The 19,412-nt window shown below is 41.5% G+C and overlaps 1 long non-coding RNA gene across 1 annotated transcript in view; it reads left to right on the forward strand.

Annotated features, from left to right (window-relative positions):
- The window catches only part of LOC106999426 (uncharacterized), a 71,997-nt gene extending 57,357 nt beyond the window's left edge, over nucleotides 1–14,640 (forward strand). The window contains exon 4 of the long non-coding RNA XR_003731583.2: nucleotides 14,232–14,640. This is a non-coding gene — a long non-coding RNA (uncharacterized LOC106999426). The remainder of the gene's footprint in view (nucleotides 1–14,231) is intronic.
- Nucleotides 14,641–19,412: the final 4,772 nt, after the last annotated feature.

Raw genomic sequence — 19,412 nt, forward strand, 5'->3', positions numbered from 1 at the left:
TGTGTGTGTGTATTGTAATACTTTATTTTTAAATAGAGTTCATTATCAGCAGATTTTTTTTTCCTTGTGGGATTTCTGTGTTCTCAGTTGGTTTAAGTGCCCCTCCAAGAAATAGCTTACACGTGGTTTCAAGAAAGTTCAATATTTCTTGCTATTGGTTACAACAGAGAGGACAGAGCTAGCAGCCACTGAGAGACAAATCCCAAGTGAGTGAGGACAAAATGAATGGACCAAGGACCTAGAGAAGGTGAGAAGCTAAAGGATGAGGAGTCCAGGTATAATATAACTTTATAAAAAGGAAGAGGAATGTGTCTTTCTTTTCAATAGAAGGAAAGGTAAAACTGTGATGAAAATCAGAAAATGTTGAGTAAAAAACTTGAGAGAGGCCCAAAAAATGATTTATTCTTCTTAGAAATGACAAGAGATGAGTTGTCTTTGCAGGTAAGGCACTCAGATAGTTATGTGTCTGAGGAGACTAATGCTGTTAGAAGTGCCGTAGGGCAACAGGAAAAGTTAGCAGAAAGGATTGTCAAGAAGAAGTGAGGGCCCAGCCAGGATTTAGAGAAAATGGATTTGTGGGATACAATCTATGTGCTTTGGTGATTTTTCCCACACTACTTGGCAGCTATGGATAGAGGGAAGATAAGTATGGGTTTGCCAGATTCATTGATTGACAATCCAGCCATAGGAGGCAGCTTGGGAGTGAGCAATTCTAAGATTCCTGCAAAAGCCCTATTTAAATCATTTCTAATGGATTCCAGGTTGGGTAAGGGGCAAAAGAAGCCAGAAGGACTCTGATGAATGAGGAGACAAGAGAAGAATCTAGAAAATGGAGACTCAGTGAAGGTGAGGACAGATCGACAGGAATGAGAGGGCTGTGGGGTAAGAAGTGAAGGAAGTGAGGTCAGGAAAGGGGATTTTCCAGCTTGAGGTCTTGGCCATGAAATAGTTCTCAGTGCCGAGCATACCAGTAATTATTTGTGGCTCAGTTATTTCCTAGATCCTTGCTATCTGGAGGAAAAGTTAGTGGCTCTGAGCTGCAGTATGGAGTCTCTCAGCTTCAACTTTCTATTGTAAAACGTGAGAATGTCAGCCTTGCAGAACTATTATCCTACTTTAAAAAAAGATACACATTAGGTGCTCAGCAATTTAAAAAATCTCTGGGGATTGTGTCTAAAATTATCATATTCTAAAGCCATGAGGGGGTCTGTCAAGGCATAATATTTTAATATCACTTGACTTTGAGCCCCATTTCTTCAAACGCTTACCCATGATTCCTGGAACCTTTGCTTTCTGGTTGAAGTCTTGGTTTAGCATGTGCAGCAAATAACACAGAACACAGCCACTCCCTGAGAGCATCTCCACCTCCCCTCTCCTCTCCTGTGACTTACGTTTTCCTCAGTGAGCTGGCTGCCACCTCTGCAGCTGCCCTTTGAAGCATTTCTCCAGAGTGGTGACCGTCATTAGCTGTGCTGCGGCTTGGCTGTTCTCCCTGCCAACTGTGGTTGTGTCTGCCCTCTCTTTCCATAGGACGTGCTGGCAGGCTTGGTGCTTTACCAGATCACAGCGGCCTTTGTGGGTCTCTGTCAGCATTCCTTTTCTTTTGCTTTCTTTGTCTAGGTTGTTTCTAGAAGGGAGCAGAACTTGGTTGCTGAGTCATCACTGGCTGTGATGTGGGAAGTCAGAACAGTTCTTTACCTTTTCTTGTTTATTTGTGATCTCTTCCCTCCAGAATGCTGAAAGTGTTTTGAAGGAGAAGATTCATAGGAAGAAACAAACAAATTTAACTGGGATAATAGATTGGGATGGGACACACTTCCAGTCCAATCTTGCTGTCCACTTGGTGGTAGGGAGGGGTCAGTTCACTGTGCTGTTTCATTGGGACTTACTTTGGCATCCTCATACTGAGTTAAGTGTAGAGAATGCAGTGATGGGATTGCATTAGCCTTCAAAGAGGTGCTTACTTGTGACTGGCCTACTTAGAAAAAATGGAGTGGAAAAAAAAAGGAGTGTTTTGATGCAGAAAGAAAAATAAGGTAGTAGAAGGTAGAAATAGAGAACCATAGTGAAGGACCAAGCAGATGGACTGTATCAGCTCTAAAATGTCCCTGGACTGTGTTCTTCCTGGCCATGTCCTGGATTTTCCATTCTTGCTGACATTTCCAAGTCATAAATCAAGGGGAAATACTCGAAGAGCCTGATGATTTTGTTGAAATATGAGCAGCCAGGACACCCTCTGGGTGGAGTAGGACTTGCAGGTGCTGGAGGTGGGCGGGCAGGACATGAGTTGAACAGCAGGCAGGGATATTGGGCAGGGGTGGCCATTGCCTATGGTGTCCAAAATTTCACCTTTTTAAAAGAAACTTTGGGATTTTGGCCTATGAAGGACAACACAGTGAGTCATTTCTGCTGGGCTGGGATGGGAAATTACTGGTTTTTGGTCTTACGATTCTGAAAGTCTGCAGATGTACAACCATAAGTCTTTTTTATTCTCCTTTACTCTGCCTTTTAAAAAGTTTACAGTTAACAAAACCCTCCCTATTCTGCCGCAGGTGGATCAAATCCTTTTTCTCTCATTTGACCCCATTATGGTCTTGAGAACTAGCTAGACACATTTCAGATTAAGAAGCTGTGTCTTGCCCAAATTCCTGTCCTCATGACAGGTTTTCCCCAAATCTAGGACTAATTCCTGATCAACTGCTTTACATATTCACATCAGCGGTGGCTTCAGTTCTGTGCATATTCTAACACTTGACATAGATGTTTATCTCACGGACTTTCGTTCTGGAGTCCTTTAAGGACTATTCTTAATTGCTTGATGCCATAGGCTGCGGGTTGTGACTGTGAGAGAGGTACTGTGCTAATCTCTAGACATACATGATTTTGTTTACATTTTATACCCCTGTGAAGTAGGTATTATTATTCTCATTTTGTGGCATAATAAAATGAGGTTTACTAGTGTTACATAAAGTGACAAGAAGTTGGTAGTGGGTGAGCTAGGATTTGAACCCAGGTCTATCCTACCTCTAAGCCTAAGTGCCTAACTAGTCTGCTGGAGACTCAGTCTGGAGTCCATGCCCCTGTCACCCCTAGATTCTATGTGACGTTTTGTACATGTTTTTCTGGAAGAGGGATCCTGGTCTATATCAGATTTTCAAAGGGCTACGATCCCAACAAAGCTAAGAACACTGTACTCAACTATTAGAGTTGGTGGATCAGTTAGGATGCTCTTGGTTGCAAACAAAGCAGAACTGAACTCAAACTGGCTGTGTCAGTGTTCATGTACAGTTTAATCAGGATTCCTGCTCTGTTGCTCTGTAACAGTCCTGGCTTCATCCTCCTCCATGTATAGGCTTTGTCCTCAGGCTTCCCTTATTGATAGCAAAATGCCTGCAACAGTTCCGGGTCCAATGTCTTAATACACAGGTCCAAAAGAAGAGCATTTCTCTTCTCTCTACTGTCCAACAAAACTTGTGGGCTTCATTGCTGGCCATGGGGCCAAGTGAGATCCTGTGCCCCTGTCTTGAGCAGTCACGGGAACTGGGGGATGCCATGCATGGATTGGCTGCAGCCTGTGTTCCTTGTACATTCCTGAATCCATCACAGTCCTAACGAGGATAAGATTACACTGAGTGCCTTAGGCCACTGCAGTGGGGAATAGGGTCATTTTTACCCCATTGACATGGCTGATTGCTAATGGTCAGGGGAGAGGTGAAGTGGATGATGGGCAGGCATCCAACAATACTCAAAATAGTTAGTATTCTTCCCGTGGCATCTCAAAGATTTTGCAACAGTCTCCATATCTTAATGGGACAAGACGAAAGCAAATTCAGCTTCTAGGAGGATGCTTTTTGGCATTTCATTGTTCTCTTTGATTTGAAGAGTTTAATATGCTGCCTTTTCCCCATCCCCAATCAGAGTCTATTTAGTGAGGCAAGATGTCCCTACCAACGAGGAGATATTTCCTTTAGATGCAGTTCTAATTAGAACTGCTGCTTCTGAGAAACACTTTCACGGCCTGAGTTATAAACTCCTTTGTTATATTTTCCTCTTGTTTAAGAATGTATAGTCTCAGAATCCAAGGGTGGGTGGAAAGAGGAAGAGCAATTGAAAATGAGAATGTGAAAGAAGACAGAAGTCTTTTTTATGAGAACTTAAGCAGAGTGATGACTGCATGTGTCTGAAAATATAATTATCCTCTTTTGTTTGCTTGATAGAGTTTTGATAGATAGAATCTTGACAGCTCTGTTATGAAACGTTAAAATGTAATTTAGGTTAAAAATCTTAATTATCTTAAATTATAGTCTGAAGTCATGTTCTAGACTTTGATCCTTTTATCATGTGTGACACAGTAGAGGCTGCAGGTGCAGCTAATCCAGCTGCTGTGTTTGCATAAAAGTGAAAAAAGTGGTTGATTGACTCACTGGACACCCCTGGAGGGGATATATGTGCGCATAGAAGGAAACCAGTGGGATTTGCCTTCTGCCCGGCAATCCCTAGGTGATGCTGTTAACTTTAGAGCAGAGGAGCATTGTGGGTACTTATATTCATTAGAGAATAAAGCCCAAGTTCCTTAGTGCAACATTCAGGCCCTTAAGGACATGGTCATAAACTACCCTCTCAACTCAGGGAGACATATGTGCAGTGAAGAGGGTGTGGGCCTCAGAGTCAGACACTAGACTCCTAACTCCCCCCACTGATTTGCTAAGCAAACCAGGATTTGCTATTTAAGATCTCTAAGCTTCAGTTTCTTCCATTTACCATAAATGCAAAGAAGACACACTGACCTTCCTTGTGCAGTCGAATCACCTCATCACTCCTCTGTACTCTCCCAGGTATCTGCTTCCTCTCTCTTCCTCTCTCTCTTTCTTACATTGTTATTTTTATTTCATGTGGCCTCTCTCTTTCTTTCTCTCTCTCCCCCACCAATCAAGGAGATGGAATGTTCATGAGGCACATGGACTGCATGTCCTCCCCTCCCTTCATATCCTAGTCTTAGTAGAGCGATTGGTCACATGATTAAGTGCTAGATACAACTTTGCTAAAATGAGTGCTCAACAACATCCTTCATCATCCATTTGACCTTCTTAGCAAATGTCAATTAAAAAATGAAATACCGAAGTGAGTCAGAAGGAGAGCGGGCTGGTTGAGGTGAGACATAGCTTTGTAGAGTGGGTGCTGGAGTTTGACCCAATGGGTTTAAGTTCTGGCTAAATGATGACCTTGGGCAAGTTACCATTCTGGGCTCAGTTTCCTCTGTAAGATAGGGATAATAATAGACCCTCTTTAGAGGGTTGCTATGAGAAAAAAAATGAGATAATAAAAAATATACTTAGGAGAATGAGCACTTAATTAACATGACCTATTGTTCCCCTAGAAGATTAGTTCTGCCAGGTAAGAACTTGACGGTACACTCATGAAATCTGATGCAAGTCTTATTCTTTCATGAGATGAAAACTGAGCAAGAGCTGAGAAATCCTTTTATGTCTTTCTCCCCACTTTGTCCAAGGTGGGGAATAAGATACGTAGGACTATAGGATATTTCCTGCAGACAACCTGAGCATTACTGAGGGAGGAGAGGGAGTGTGTGAATCTTGTGTCCTGGCCTGACCACATGGCTGCCTATTTCACCTTGTCAGGGGGCTGCCAGCCTCTGAGGTATTGTCCCTTTTGACATCTTCAGAAGCCACCTATCATGAAGACTAAATTCTACATCTGTCTTCTCTAGAAAACAGAGTCAAAAATCAACATATATTAGGCACTTATTGCATAGCTATTATGACATAGATAATCTCATTTAATTCACACAACAATCTCCTAAATTAGTTGCTATCATTATCTCAACCTCACAGAGGAGGAGACTGAAGAACAAAGCAGTCAAGTACACTGCCCAGGGTATACTGGTTAGAAATGGTAGAGGCAGAATTCGCATCCACTTCTGGCCCTGCTGCCTCTTCTGCTCATGATATCTGTGCCCCAGGGTTCTAGATGGGACCATGCATCCATGACACCCACAAGGCTGTCCATTCCTACATGGTGCTCTTCTCCTCTGACCTCCTAGTGAATGGTGATAAAGGTTAATGACTATTTGGACTTTAATGTCTGTGGCTATTGTTTCAAAGGGAGAATCATGATTTAAAAGAGGCTTAGGAAGGCTTAATGAATTTAGTTGTCAGAAATATGACTCTCCTAAGGCTTGGGGTGACTTGAAACAGAACTCAACACAAGTCCATCAGCTTGATACAATGTCCTGCTTAGGGCTTGCAGGAGTCCAGTGTAAAGGCAAATAAAAGACCCAGGTGCAAAAATGGGTTGGCATGCACTTCCTTTTTTCCATCAGATGGGGCATCCTTACTCCCGGTCTTTCCAGATGCTCTTCCCACTCTCAACGGCTCCTGGCTCAGAAACCCTGTGCACCTGGAAGAAAGTGAAAACCAGTTTTTCAATAAACACATTACACAGACTTATTGTGAACCCCGGGTAGAATCTAGCACTGGAGGGAGAAGAGAACTTGGTTTTATTACTCTACAGAGCACTTGAACTGTACTTTTTTGAAGAAACACCAGTGGTGTTCTGAGGTATCTCTTGTGCCCAGGAAGCTCATGGGAGCATTCACTGCCTCAGTTAGGGGAAATCTCCAGAGAATATTTCTCTCGTTTGAAATAGACATTCTAACTTATGCTTAGAGGATCCTTTACACAATATTCTTTTGGGAGCCTGGTTGTTTAACATCTGCTTTGGGGCAGGAGTATTTTTCTAAAAAAATACTTTATTTCTTTCTTATTAACAGTTGTCTACCCTACAAAGTTGCCATGTGCAAACAGGATGGGTGTTAATAAGGCTGCAAAAGTTATTGTGGAAATCCATCTGGCCTCAGGCCTCTGTATACGGCATGCTAAGACACAGAGAAGAATTACTCAGCCTGGGTGCCAGCTGAGATGCTCTACCCAGCTCTGCCCTGCCTTTTTGGAAGCTTTCTTTGTTTCCTTACTTTTCACATGTGGGATTGTAAATTTGAGAGCTTCCTGAGATGTCATCCATGAGAAGCCAGATTCTGTGTAATGCTACCTATGTAGTCTTCCAGACTTGAAAATAAACAGACATATAAGTATTTGAAAGGCCAAACAAGGAAAACTATGAGCCAAAGAAAGACTGAAACAAGATGTGACAAGTCTCATGTAAATTATTCATAATTCTGTTCTGATTCATAGTGGAGTTAAAATAACCTGTAAGCCCAACACTGCAGCTGGTTAAGAGAGCACTGGTGTGTTTGTTTCCTTCAGTGAGGGCAGGCTGAGTGGAGGCCTGTGGCCGGGAGATCCCTGCAGATAAAAAATGACTCTTCAAGGTCAAATGGCCTGTTGGCTGAGGGTCTCAAAGATTTGGTAATCAGAGTTGGAGTATAACCAAGGAAGAGGCTGAGGAAAATCTGGATAGACCTTTCTGGGGATGGTGGCCCCTTCTCTGCCTTTGCCCCACCCATTGCAGATTGCCTCTGGAAAATGAAATTCCCACAGCTCTGTTTTTTCTTCAGAGTAGGATTGATGAACTATCTACCTTAAAATTACCTACACCACTTATTAAAATGCACACTTCAGGCCCTATCCCATGAAATCAGGAACTTTGTCCATGCAGCTGAGAAATCTGCTCTTCTAGAAAATCCCCCAGATAATTCTTGGTATTAAAAGTTCGAAAATCATTGCTAAAGCCTAATAGGCAAATACTTTCTTGGACTCCAGCATAATCTAAGTTTTTCTTTAATTCAGGGAGAGAAGGATCTGTTATGATCCAGATTGGACATAAATGGGCAAGAATTTGATGCATCCCAGCATACTTACTCAGTGGTTCAGAAAATGAATTAGCAAGTGTTTAAGCACTTTTGTCATAGGAGAGGAGCTCAATGATGTTTGTTTTGCTTGTTAATTTGTTGTAATGTCACCAGGGAGAGACACTCAGGCCATGTGGCAGGTTCTTGTCCTTAAAGAACTTCTGCTCTGTAAAATCCTGTGAAGTAACATAGAATTAAGTACTAAATTACCTGGTGGAAAGTTAAATACTAGGTAAAAACCAAAGTCTGGCATAATCAGGAGAAGCTTCATGGAGGAGATGGGCTGTAAGCTGGATTGTGAAGAATTGGTAGGGTGGGGACCTTGAGAAAGAGGAGAGGAAGTTCCTGGCAAGAGGAAAATGATGTCCAGAGGCCTCAGGTGGGTGTGGGCTTGGGGACCGATGCTGCACCCGGAAGAGCAAGGTGGCTAGTGTGGAGGGGTGATGGGAAGTGGGAAAGGTAGGTTAGATCACGATGGACCTTAGAAACCAGGCAGAGAAATTCAGATAAGAAAAGGGAGCTACTGAAGCTATTGAAGACTGTGGGGTAGCAAGGATCCCACTGCTCCATAGTCCCAGTCCCCTCAGGGCCAGAGGAGTGTCCGACGCTGAGTGCCACTTGCTGCTTGAGGGAAAGTGCTGAGACATCAGACACATCTGGGGAGATTCAGTGTTGGAGGTGGGTGGCCAGGGGCAGATGGGGCAACAGAGGACAGGCGAATCTGGGGTTGCTGGGCCCTGGCTGGCAGGGGAAAGGGGCAGCAAGTCAACCCGGGGTGGCTGGAGCCAGATACGGAGTTGAGTCAAGGTCACGGGCTGTGGAATCTACAGTGGAGAGGGCCAGAGCTTCACAAGCAGGGCAGGAGACCAAAGCAGACACTGAAGCTAGCAAGTAAGGAAAGACTTGGCACTGTGGAGTCTGAGGAATTAGTCTGATTATCCATGGTGAAACAAGGCTCATGGGATATGCTCTTTGGAAATTCCAATAAAAAATCAGTGCCAGGCATTAAAGGACCATCTCCCATTGCATAGACAAGGAGCTGTGGGTTATACTCAGGACTGGTTTCCCCACATGGCAGGCTAGCCTGGCCATTCCACACTCTGCCCAGAGCTGCAGTGTGAAGAGGCATTAGATGGTACATGTTGATTTCCAGGAAGTTACACTGCCCTACTTTATGGTGATGCTCATTAGTCTGCAAACCTGTATGCTGAAGAAATCCATGTCATAGAAGGAGAGGATTTTTAAATATTAAAGAGGGTTTTTAGGTTACAGCTCAAGGATGGTACAGAGAAACCTTGTATCCTGTGCCAACTCTGATTGTTTGGTGGTGATTGCGTGGAGTGCTGGGGCTAGCCTGTGTTCTGCAGGAAATAGTGTACTTATTGGTTAATGATATGTGCCATGGATGTGTGTGTGTGTGGAGTGGGAGGAGGCAAGTGAACGAGTGGATGATGGCACCAGTACCACCTATTTACCATGTCTGATTTGATCCCTACCTCCTGATCTCACAGGTGAGGAATCGGAAGCCCATAGATATTAAATGTGTTACGGTGGCGATAGGACTCAGGGGTAGATCGGGGAGAAAGGCTGAGACTCCTGGTCTAGTGTTTTTTTTTTCCTTTGGATCACACAGTCTTCCAACCCTCCCACTCACCATGGGGCTGTCACACTGACTTCATTTTCCCAGTCCCACCCTTGGCTTCTGCAAGACTTTGCATTAGGAAGTTGGCCACAGAACTAATTTGCACAATGGCTAAACTTGTTTCACATGTGATCAGGACTCTTGGGGGAAGGATTCTAGGAAAAGAAATTGCAGATTGATTCATAATTCCCGAGAGCTGGAAAATGCCATTAGGTAGGGGGATGGCAAGAGTTGACTGAGAGAGAGAGGGAGGAAGATTACTGTGGCAAAATATCATAAGGGAAGCAGCAGTAGATTGTCATTACTTTTACAGAATTGAAGATGCACAAATTGAAGTTGGAGATTGTGGCTGCACAAAATACGGAGTGGGAAAGAGAGAGCCTAATGTTTATTGAACAGTGCTGGGAGAGGTAACGTGGGTTTTGGAAGGCATATGGACAATGGGGTCACCCAAAGCCTGACTCTGCTGAAACAAAGTAGGCCCACAATAAATGTTAGCCAAAAAAGCCAGCTGTGCTTTCAGCGTTTCATCCTCCCAACTCCACCTTGAGAGTGGATATGATTAGCCCGATCTTTACTAAAATAGGAAGTGACTGCGGTCTCAGAATGGCTAACAAACTCATCCAGGTATGCAAGTGGCTGATCACATTACAGATTCCAAATCCCATTCTCTTTTCCCTGGTAGTAAGAATGTCTCCTGAGCGTACCTCCTATTTAAGAGAACGAAAAGAGTTTTCTCTTTCTGCTTATTACCTTGCTCTTGGGTGGAAAACAACCAGCTTCTAGTCTATGGCACAGGAATCTAACTTTATTCTGAATTCCTAGAGTAGAAATTAGCTCTGTTTGTTGTTCTTGAGTTGTATGCATGTTTTATTGAGGAATTAACTTCATAACTAAAGAGTATGATTGGAACTTTTATAATTGCACCTGTTACTTCTATTATTGAACTTCTCTCCCTCCCCTGTTTTATTGCTAAAAGAATCAGTGATAAATTATTTGTTTGGAGAAATGTGCAGCCTGCTGAGTCCAGACTGCCCTCATATGCTTTTGGTATCTTGAGACATAAAATGTTGTTATTTGAATCTGTTTAAAGGAACTTCCAGCACATGCCCAGGCAGGGCCTCAGGGTGGGCGGAGCTCAGGTCGACTGCTGGCTCCCGCAGGCTAATCACAGGGCAACGTGGTTCCCATCTTACTACCAGCTTCAGAAATTAAACCTACACTTCTGGGGCCTGGTAGAAAACCACTGACTCTTCTGCCAAGCAGGAGCTGTGCCCTCAGGGACCATCTGCAGAGATAGTATGGCCAATTATGGGCATTCAAAGCAAGCCAACTGGTTTAAGCCATCTTTCCCTGCCAGTGTTGGCTGCTGGCAACAAACTCAGAATCTGGAGGATGCTGGGAGAAGATCGTCCCTGAGGCCTCTCTTCACTCTCACAACTGCACTATCTCTAATTTAATGTCGTCTGAGAGTCTCACAACCACACCATGAGCCATGGAGCATCCATCAATCTCATTGAACACATGAGGAGACCAGGACCCAGTCTCCTTGATCCTTACAATGAAATGGAAACCCAGCTTTTACATTTCTTTAGAAATAATTATTTAAATGAAAAAAATTACATTATGCTGCTTCTTTCCGAAGAGAGATCATTATAACACAAGTGAAAAAAAAAGAAATTTTTAATACTTCTCTGCTTCCTTTTTAGGAGGGGAAGACAGCAAAATTATGACAACCAAAAAAACTTAACTAAATGATGTTTCAACAGCTCCTACTGTCTTGCTTAAAAGACTTTGCAAGTGTTACATATTTTTGCTTTTAAAACACTGAATCTAAAAGTCTTTGCTATTATGATTTTTAAAATTCTTATATACATATTTATTGGGAAATAAGCTCACAGTAAAGAGCTTAGAAATTGCTATGAAAGTAGAAAACAAATGCCATCCTAAAGTAAAAATTCAGAAATAACTATTTACTTTCCTACACTTCTTCAGGTTTTTCTTTTCTATGCCTACCTATTTTTTTTTTTAAACAAAATTAAGATTTTGCTGCATACAGTTTGGAGTCCTATATTTTTTTCTACTGGAGATTATATCATCCTATTTTTGTAATATTAAGATTCAAATATATTATTATTTTTTGAACTGCAAACAAAAATTGTATTATATATAGTATATAACGTTTTAGATAGATAGATATTATTGAATAATTAAATCAAATTAACATTTCTATCACCTCACACACTTATTATTTTTGTGTGGTGAAAACTCTTGAAATCTACTCTCTGAGCAACTCTCAGTTATACAATGCATTATTATTAATAATAGTCACTATGCTGTATCAAATATATTATTTTTAATGGCGGTTTAATATTTTACCATTCCTTTCTTGAAACATTTTCTTCTTGGCTGCTGGGACATTTCTGTCTTGGTTCTCCTCCTTAGAATCTTCTAAGTCTTTTTTGCGGAATCTCTTCATCTCTCCCCAGCCTCTAATAGCAGGAGGTGCCTCAGAACTCAATCCTAAGGCCTCAGACCTCTCCTCTTCCTTCTCTATCTGTATTCACTTGCCAGGAGTGCCCATCAAGCACCATGGCCCCAAATACCATCCACCCATCCCCATCAACTCCTAGATTCTATCTCCAGCCTCACCTTCCCCCCGAATACTGCCTAGTTGACATCTGCACTGAGATGATCAATGACATACTAAACTTACTATGTCTTAAGCTAAACTTCTAATGAACCTGCACTCCAGGTTCCCCTTCTCAGCAAATGGCAACTTCATCCTTGACCTCAAACCTCCAGGCCTCAAACCTCATCTGAGGTCTTCTCTGACTCTTTTCTCCTACATCACACACTCAGTCCTTCACAAAACCTGCCAGTCTTGCCCTTTGAGTCGTTCCAGAATCAGATGCGATTCCCATCTCACCTCACCTTCCCTGTAGCCGCACTGGCCCAAGCCATCTTCATCTCTTGGTTGGATAATTTCAGGAGCCCCCTGATGGGTCTTCGCCTGGATTCCATCCTGGTCCCATGACAGTTTATACTCAACCCAGTAACCAAATAATGTTATGGATCTGCTCAAACCCTCAAAGGCATTGCAATGTCACTGCCAGTAAGTGCCTCTATCTCCCATTGCTGCCTCTATCCCACACCCCTCTGGCCCTTATCCACTCTGCTCCGGCCACATCGGTGTCCAGCTTCCTCTCCCTTTGGAACTTTACTTTGCTGTGTCCTGACCTGATATGTTCTGTCCCCAAATGCCTGCCTATCTTGTTCCCTCCTTGCTTCAGGTTCCTGTTCAAATACCATCTTACCTGTGAAACTCTCTACATAGTCTTTATAAAGAGCAGTCTCTCTACCCAATATTCCTTTCCCTGCAATCTTACCTATTTTAATTTTTCTGCATCTTGCTTTTTCTGTGTGGCATATGTATTCATTTCCTAGGGCTGCCATAACCATGTACCACAAAGTGGGTGGCCTCAAACAACAGAAATTTATTCTCACCCTGTTCTGGAGGTCAGAAGTCCAGAATGAAAATGTCAGCAGTGTTGGTTCCTTCTGAGGGTTCAGAGGGAGAATGTGTTCCACATCTCTCTCCTAGCTTCTTGTAAATGGCTCACAAACCTTGGCATTCCATAGCTTGTGGATGTATCACTCCAGTGTCTGCCTCCATCTTCACATGGCCATGTTCCCTCTGTGTCTCTCTTTTAGAAGAATACCAGCCATACTGAAGTAAGAGCTATTCTACTCTAGCATGACCAATTTAATCAATAACTAGTTACATCCACATTAATCTTATTTCCAAATAAGTTAACTTTCTGAGATCCTGGGGGTTGGACTTCAACACATCATTTTTGAAGGATCCATTCAACCCGTAACAGCATACAAAGTATTTACTGGTTGATTTTTTTAGTACCTGTCTTTACCCACAAAAACATAAGCTATTTCTGTTCACTGATGTATCCTCCATGACTAGAATACTTGGTACAGAGTAAGCATTCAATAAATACTTTTTAAATGAATGAATAACTATGGAAATCCCATTTTCTAATCTTTTCTAAACACCTTGCTAATGTAAATACTGGTATAGTGAAAGTTTTTATGCATAATTATTCACCTGCATCTTCCCTATCATCCCTGCATGAATAGGGAAATCCTATTCATTCAGATGTTGCTCAAATGGAATTTGTGGTCACTTGAAGGAAAGGGTGACCTGGTTCATGTTTGCTAACTGTTTGTTAAGCAGATTAAGAGTGGAGTCAGTTTTAGCGGGCAGTAACTCAAATCCTAAAGATTATGTGTGGTTATATAACCTTTTTTCCTATTTAAGAATTGGTTTGCCTTTTTCCCAAGTTTTTGCATAACTTCATAGTTATATTTAATGGCCAGTATAAGAAAGTCTTATTTCATGATTTGTTATGATTGGGCATTTAGTTTGTTTCTGATTTGGGAGTATTATAAATAATGTTGTAATGTCTATTTTCAAATATGTATTTTTTTCCCCTCACATCAGTATTTTCTCTTTAGTGTAAACTCTTAGGAATCAAAGACTCTCAAAATGTCCAAGCGATTAAATATCTTTATGGTGTTTGATACATATACTTCCCTCATTTGAATCACATGGGCCAAAGGGTATATCCATACATTTTTTTAAAAGACATTTTACTTACACCTTCATCTTTTAAGAAAAATGGCCCCCCAACTCTTTTTGCCAGTATTGTTATAATCATTAATTGGTTCATGTTCATTCTTTCTTAGGGAATGGAGCTTCCTGTTAACTGGGTACCACCTGCAGGACCTGGGCCAGGCTCAAAGCTGAAGGCAACTCTGTGTGGGCTGGCTATAAGGGAGTCAATCACCCTTGGGAGGTTGGCAGAGACTGTGCCCATTAAATCCCTCTATATCGTGCAGTGCTAAATGGCCCAGTCAAATCCTCTATTTAGAAGAATATATATCAGATGATTAAAGAGAAAGCTGAAGACTCAGCTTTAGGCTGTTGTTTTTCTGGAGCAATAGTGAGCAAATATCACTGGTCATTTATGATGCTGGCTGCACATTTTAATGGGTAAACCAATGTCCTTGAATACCTATGCTGCTGATGAATAATGCCTCCTTTTGCTGGCCTTTCCCATGGTTCTTTGAAATAAACTTTTATGTTGGTTAACAATTTGTGCATATTACTTCCTTTTAACCCTGAAGGAATGACTAGTAGAGCCAGTACAATAGTGCTTTACAGAAGGGAGTACCCCTTGATAATCCTGCCGGTGGTAATGCCTATAAGCAGCTGGGTCCCAAATTCACCAATTCTGAGAGTTGTCACTAAAACCTTTTTTTTTTTTTTTTTTTTGGTGGGGGGGGGTCAGGTTCAACATGATGTTGATTTTTTTGGTTATTAGTTAGAAGAATTGAGTACTTAAATGGTCCTTGCTTATTTTAAACCAAGTTCACTAACAGAGAAACTGGCCTCTGGAAAATTGGCCTTTAGTGTTGAGTGCTAAGTAATGTTTTTCATTCACTGGGGGAATTCATCTCATGTTGACTTCAAATTATTCAACAATGAAATCATAGATTTACTGTAGACACAATAGTCCTCAAGCTTATAGAATTTGGGAGCTCCTATTCTCTACTTGAGCCTATCATTTTGTTTCTGTCATTCGCATATGTACAAGTCATGGCTAACTTGATTGCTTTGGTGTTTTCCCAGGTAATACTGACTCCAATCCAGAAGATAGTCATCAGTTAAGTAAATAAAACAGGAACAGAACATTGGTACTTACAGTGGGCATTATTTTAAGATAAACCCCAATGAGTCATACCCTTGTATAATCTCCTCCCCTTGAGTGTTGTTGGAGCTAATGAGTTGCATTTAGTCAACAGAATACGGCAAAGATGGTGGGATCATCACCCCCGTGGTTTTGTTATTGCTATGTAAACTGCCATTATAACAGACTGGAAGGATTGATTCTCTTTTTGACCTTGAAGTAGTGAGGTACCACATGGCAAGAAACTGTGGGCAGCCTCCTGAGTCTGAGAGTGGCCCCTGGCTGAAAGCCAGCAAGAAAAGAGGAACCTCAGTCCTCCAGCTTCAAGGAAGTGAACTCTTTGAAATCCCAAACTCCAGACTCCAGAAAAGAATGCAGCTGTGTCAACACCTAGATTGCAGCCCTGTGAGACCCTGAGCAGGGTACCCAGTTAGGCTGTGTCTCAACTCCTCACCTATAGAAACTGAGATGATAAATGGGTGTTGTTTTAAAAACAACACTAAAAACACTAAACTGGTGATGTGTTATGAAATGACAGATATTTAATACAGTTTCTGTATTCAGGGTGGAGTGTAAGAGAGTGTGTTTAAATCTCAGCTTTACTCCTTATTAGTTGTACAACCGTGGCAAATTACTTAACCCTTCTGAATCTGTTACCTTTATGGTAAAATAGGAATAAAAATTATACCTATTTTAGGATGATGAAGAGGGAATGAAATGGTACACGTGAGTCACTTAACGTGGTACCTGACACATAGTAACTTCTCAATACATGTTTTTCATTGTCATCAGAGGTTGGACATTTTAAATTCCGTAATTCTAAATGTTTTCATTATTTTTTCCAGGTAGCTCATGTTTTGAAGATTTTCATTTATCATATTACCTGAATTATTTATTAAGTAATCATTTTCATTTCCCCATCTTTTTTCTTTTCTTTTCTTTTCTTTTTTTTGAGATGGTATCTCGCTTTGTCACCCAGGCTGGAGTGCAGTGGTGCAATCTTGGCTCCTGAGTATCTGACAATGCAGGTACATGACACCATGCCCAGATAAATTTTTTGTGTTTTTTAGTAGAGACAGGGTTTCACCATGTTGCCCAGGCTGGTCTTGAACTCTTGACCTCAAGTGATCTGCCTGCATTGGCCTCTCAAAGTGCTGTGATTACAGGCGTGAGCCACTACACCCAGCCCTCCCATCTATTTCTAATTCATGACCTAGCTTCTGATTAGCTTGGGGTATTCTTAATAGATTAACTGTAATTCATGTAGTTTGGCTAAAAGCGGACATTTAGTGTTATAGTTAGTAGAATTTCCCTTAACTTTTGAAGCATAAGGAATGAATTGTTGAACTTTGCCAGACTACCATTTGGAACCACAATATTAGCTCACTGATGGTAAACAGGCATTGGGTGACTTTCTGCAGCTAAGCAAAGCAATCATGATTTGCCTTTATATGCCAGCATATTTGCACAGGTATTGCTGGATGGGTGAGAATGGCTGAAAAGAAAATTGTTAGTTCAACTGAAGGAAGGAAGTGCCCAGAAAGAAAAAGAAGATAAAATATTAACGTTTAGGTACTTAATGGCTAGGAATTAACTTATGAATCACAAAAGTTTTAGGAATTGTTGTGTAATATCAGTATTTAAATTATGGCAAAATGAATAAATATGCTTCATTTATATTGTGTTTATATTAAAATGCTCTTACATTTTGTGTATAATAAAATAAGAGCATTTTAATCTAAAATTATAATGTTCGAAGTATGATTGCTATTCTTTCATTAGTGCTTTATTTCCTCTTTGTATATTATCTAAAATACTGCATTTTGTTATATTATTAATATCAAGGCCTAATGTATTCAGTTTCTAGATGAACACTTTTCAAGTTGATTACAGACTTGATAGGGAATTACATTTATTTAATAGAAGTTTCTTTTGTACAATCTTAGCTAAAATTCTGAGAAACAAGACAAAGCTATAAGGAACCAGTTCATCTGCTGTAAAAGTACATTGAAACATTTTAAAGTGCAAAAAAACAAAATACCGTTTAAGAAGTATGTCTGAAAAGTTAATGTTAAATAAATTAGATTTTCCAGGTTATACTCTGTATATGCCCTAAAAAAGTTCCACAATACAACACACAGAAAACATACACATACTCACATAACAGATACATAATACATAAAACACCCACAGTGCACACATGCAAAACACAAATGGCAACCCCTATAAGCATATTAAGGTCTCTGAGAAGTCCTACAATAGAGACCTACTGAACTTTGTTTAATCATGTGCTTCTCCAATTGATCTCAGAATCCTTCCTCCACCATCACAGGTAACCCTGATTCCTGATGACTTTGTGTTCCTTGGAACATACTTTATGAATGACGGCTCTATGAGATTTTTCCAAGGAAAACCATTACATAGGATAAGTATAAGATGCCCTCAACATTTATAGGTGAAAAACAGATACTACCATTAAAATAACTCATATATCAGAAACAAAACAACACTTCCAAATTATGTAAAGAACATTGAGGATTCTTGCAGGGACTGAAAATCTTTATTTCCTTCTGGAGTCCAGGTTCTTTCTTTTGGTGTTATGTACAGATAAAGCCGGGTCTATCTGCAGGTAATCACAGTGCTGCTGTTCTCTGTTCATGTTGGTAGAGAGATGTGGTTGGGAAGTAAAAGGTGGTCATCTTCCTGCAAAATGAGTCATTAACCCAAGGGTGAAAGCTGTGTCTCCCCTACAAGTTCTATCAGCATCCTTTGACTTGACAGCACAATTGGGAGCCTTATCCTTTCTGCATTCCTGACACAGAGAACCAAAGGCCACTCCTCAACTTGCACCCCTCTCTCTGTATATTCCATAAAGAATTAAAAAGGAATATATTTCCACACTTTAAGACTGTACGGTGGGGCATTTGGAGGGTGCTTACTCTGACAATTAAAAGGATTTTATCTTCATAAGGAAACTGACATTTGCTGTCAGGATGCCAGACCACCATTCTATAGAAGCTTTTCTCTTTTTTTATGATCGATATGGTTTGGCTCTGTGTCTCCACCCAAATCTCATGTTGGATTGTAATCCCCATATGTCAGGGGATGCTCGTGGTGGGAGGTAATTGGATCATGGGGGTGGATTTCCTCTTTGCTGTTTTTGTGATAGTGAGTGAGTTCTCATGACATCTGATGGTTTAAAAGTGTGTGACACTTCCCCCTTCGCTCTCTCTGTCTCTCCTGCTCTGTCATGGTAAGATGTGCTTGCTTCCCCTTCATCTTCCACCATGATTGTAAGTTTCCTGAGGCCTCCCAACTATGCTTCCTGTCCAGCATGTGGAACTGTGAGTCAATTAAACCTCTTTTCTGCATAAATTTCCCAGTCTCAGGTAGTTCTGTATAGCAATGTGAGAACGGACTAATACAGAAAATTTGTATCAGGAGGAGAATTGCATGAATCCAGGAGGCAGAGGTTGCAGTGAGCTGAGATCGCGCCATTGCACTCCAGCCTGAGCAACAGGAGTGAAACTCCATCTCAGAAAAAAAAAAAAAAGAAAGAAAGGAAGGAAGGAAGGAAGGAAGGAAGGAAGGAAGGAAGGAAGGAAGGAAGGAAGGAAGGAAGGAAGGAAGGAAGGAAGGAAGGAAGGAAGGAAGGAAGGAGAAAGAAAGAAAGAAAGAAAGAAAGAAAGGAAAGCCCCATTTTCTGGCAAGAAATTCAAGCTTGCTGCAAAAATGTGCATAAGTAATGAGGAGCTGAATGTTAATAGCCAAGGCAATGGGGAAAATATCTCCAGGGGATTTCAGAGACCTTCAAGGCAGCCCTTCCCATTGCAGGCCTGAAAGCCTAGGAGGGAAAAATGGTTTAATGGACCAGGCCCAGGACCCTCCTGCTCTATGCAGCCTTGGGACATGGCACCCTGTTTCCCTGCTGCTCCAGCTCCAGCCGTGGCTAAAAGGGGCCAAGGTACAACTCAGGCTGTTGCTTCAGAGAGTGCAAGCCCCAAGTTTTGGCAGCTTCCGCATGGTATTGGGCCTGCGGGTGTGCAGAAGGCAAGAGTTTGGGAGCATCTACCTAAATTTCAGAGGATGTATGAAAACACCATGCAGAAGTCTGCTGCAGGGAAAGAGCCCTCATGGAGAACCTCTACTAGGGCAGTGTGGAGGAGAAATGTGGGGT

The sequence above is a fragment of the Macaca mulatta genome, chromosome 7 (genome assembly GCF_049350105.2).
Source record: "Macaca mulatta isolate MMU2019108-1 chromosome 7, T2T-MMU8v2.0, whole genome shotgun sequence".
NCBI lineage: Eukaryota > Metazoa > Chordata > Mammalia > Primates > Cercopithecidae > Macaca > Macaca mulatta.